Source organism: Nannospalax galili, unplaced genomic scaffold (assembly GCF_000622305.1).
Source record: "Nannospalax galili isolate Female #2095 unplaced genomic scaffold, S.galili_v1.0 scaffold226, whole genome shotgun sequence".
NCBI classification, from domain to species: domain Eukaryota; kingdom Metazoa; phylum Chordata; class Mammalia; order Rodentia; family Spalacidae; genus Nannospalax; species Nannospalax galili.
The window spans coordinates 193,405-196,874 of record NW_008355273.1 but is presented as its reverse complement, the minus strand read 5'-3'; positions in this window follow the sequence as shown (position 1 = coordinate 196,874).

The following is a 3,470-nucleotide window of genomic DNA, read 5'->3' as shown; positions in this document are numbered from 1 at the left end:
CTACTTCAATTAATCTAATCAACATAATTCCTCAAAATCATGCCTCAAGAACAAATAAGCCCACACATTTATTCCTGGAGAATTGTCTCCTAGGTGATTACAGACCTTGTCATGTTGACAGATAACATTAACCATCATGGTTAGTGTGAACACATCTGTTTTTGCTGTATCAACCAAGAGAGTCTAAAATCAAAAGTCTCTCACCAATAAATACATCTATCACTCATATCTCTGTTTCTTCTATTGTGTGTGTGTGTGTATGCATATCTCTGTGCACAATGACTTATGTGTGCAGTATGGGGGGACAGAGGTTGACAACAGGCATCCTCCTCTATGGCTGTCCACTTACTTTTTTTTGCAATAGGTTCTCTTGTTGAACCTGGAGCTCACTGATTGACGGATATCAAGCTCCTGGATCTGCTTGTCTCCATGCCTCAGTCCTGCAGTCACATATGTATGCCTCCATGCTCAGTTTATATGTGAATGCTACTAATCCAAACTCAGAACCTCATGTTCATGCAGGCAACACTATATGCACAGAGCCACCTCCCAGCCTTAGGTCTTTTTCTAGTATCATTCCTTATTATTTAGTTAAGGAGCCAAAATCCTTGGAGATATGACTGATTAGAGGACTGGAGCAGGAAACACACAAGATAAACCTTGAGTATTTTATGATATAAAAATCTAAGGAAGCTCGCCTACAGGTAAAACCTGTTAAGTAGCAGTTATTATGAACCATAGTACAAATAAGTATTTTGAATCAATTATATAAATCAATACATTTATAAATGTTGGAAACAAGACACATATTCTTTCAGAAGAATTATAAATTATCAATGTAAATTCTCTGCAGTCAAGCAGCTATCACTTTTTAAAAAATTTTTATTTATTATTTTTATTTTATGTGTATGAGTGCATTTCCTGCATGTAGGTGAGCGCACCCATGTTGCACAATGCCATGGAGGTCAGAAAAGGTCTTCAGATTCCCCTGGAACTGGAGTTAAGGACGGTTTGTAGCTGCCATGTGGGTGAAGGGAATTGAACCTGGGTCCTCTGCAAGAGCAGTCAGTGCTCTTAACCACTAAGCCATCTCTCCAGCCCTGCTACCACTTTTTAGTTCCTGGATTACACCATTATTTACTTTCAGAAAGTAAGAGAAACATGGAAAACATAGTAAATTTACAGTGAAGTACATAACAATTTACCTCCCCCAAGAGATCAAGGTCAGCATCAACAACGATTTCATATAGGATTGTATGTACCTTGACATAATGTAACAAAAATGGCACCTTTGACTGTGGTACATTTCCCAGGATCTTATAACCCTGGCTTATCAGGACGAAACAAATTAAAAGAATGGAGTATGCTTCAAAGTACTTGACCTGATCTTTTAAAGCTACAGGATATCAAAAACAGGGAATGCCTCAGAAACTACCACCATCAGGAAACACCTAATGAAGCACTTGTAATACGGCACCCTGGCTGAAAGCTTAGAAAAGTGAAAGAACATTAAATAAAGCTAAGGCAGTATCAATTAGTTATTAATTTTGTTATATTATTTATTAGTGTTGCTTCATTAATTACAATAAATGTGTTATGATAATATTACAGAAATGAAACTATGTGGCATATGTGGGCACATTAAATAAAGCTAAGGCAGTATCAATTAGTTATTAATTTTGTTAATATATTATTTATTAGTGTTGCTTCATTAATTACAATAAATATGTTATGATAATATTACAGAAATGAAACTATGTGGCATATGTGGGAACTCTTTGCTATTTAAATTTTCTGTAAGTTAAATCAAATAAAATTTTCTAATGGGTTATTTTTAAGAAATTAAAGTAAGTGGATGTTGAAACTGAGAGATGAAAGGAAAATGTTACATGGTTAAGGTCAAAATTTCTGGGTCAGTCCTGAAATGGAGAATTAATTGAGGAAGGAGGGCTATCAAGAAGGTAGAAAATGATGTTTTCTGTTCTGCCTTGATTAATCCTTGCTATTTTTACTTTATTTGAAGTCTTTTATTTTCATAATTCTTAAGGTTCTGATGTCATAACTAACCCTACTTCCTTTCTTTCTTCTTGTCTCCCATGAAGTATAGCAGTGGACCTTCTCCGAGACGTACACTTTCCTTCTCAATTCATATTCTCTAGCTCAAGTCTGACGCAGCTTCAATGTCTCTTCAACCTCTTGTTGTCCTTCCAACAGATTTATAGAGACAACGCAGTTGGGTCTGGGCAATAGTGTCAGTGGGTTTAAACTGAAGTGATGTATGATGGAGTCTTCTAAATAGAAAGTTGTTTGAAATTGTATATTTATGTAAACCAACTCTCTCTACAGTTTTTGTTTTTTTAGAGATAGCATGTACCCTCCTAGTTCCCATCAGCGTTGCCAGTGGCAAAGCAAGGAGGCATCCTGAATTTTCCTTCTCAGAGGGAGTTGCAGCAAAAATCTGTTAAAAAAATCTGTTAAGGAATGAGAGCAGATGGTCATAGTTTCTTCTTATTTGTGGGATATTTGTAGGAAAGTTTGCCAATGAACTTGACATATCCAAAACTGGAAAACTTTTCTGAACTTGTGTCTCATTATTTAAAAATGCCAAATTTCCTTTGCTTCAACATTTTTGTTTCCTAATTATTCACGGTGTAAAATGTAGGCTTATCAGGGTCAATTTTCAAGTAGTCAGTCCGATTTTCTTTCTGACTTATGTACCCCTTGCAAACCATATGGTTCAAACATATTATACTCCTAAGAATTCACATTAATATCATGCTCATAAATTCATTCAACAAAAATAATCATACATCCACTATGATTTGGGTATTTTACTAAGTGGTAAGAAGACAAAGATGAATTAAATCTTCCATAACTACCTTGAAAGTAAAATTACCATCTATTAAGACAAATCACATAGTATAGAAACTATGTGTAGTTAAGTATCATCATAAGTTTGAAGAGAGGTGATACAATGAAAATGTGGCTATTCATTCATTCATTTATTCATTCAAGAATCTTCAAGTGTTTATAATAAACAAAGTGAGCAGAGCACCATAATGGCATATTTGGTATATAATAATGAAAATTAATAGTGATTGGTTCCTACCTTATAGTTCTTACAACAGGAGACAATGAAAAAGAATAGAAATAAACAAATAAACCCACATTGATAAAAGAGCCCCCAACATGCATATGTTGACTTGTGATATAAAGCTTGAAAATTGCAACAAATAAATAGGTAGGAATGATATGGAAGAGAAATAGGGTCCACTTAGATTGAGGTAATCAAGGAAGATTTCTAGGAAACAATATCTGGACTAAGATGTGGAACTCAAGCAGGAAAAGTAAGATAGAGAATAAAAGAGTACTTGTATGAATCATCTGAGGCAAGAAAATACACAAGTCACTTAGAAAACTGAACAGGCACCTGTAGGATTGGATCACAGTGACTTTTTCAGGCTAAAATA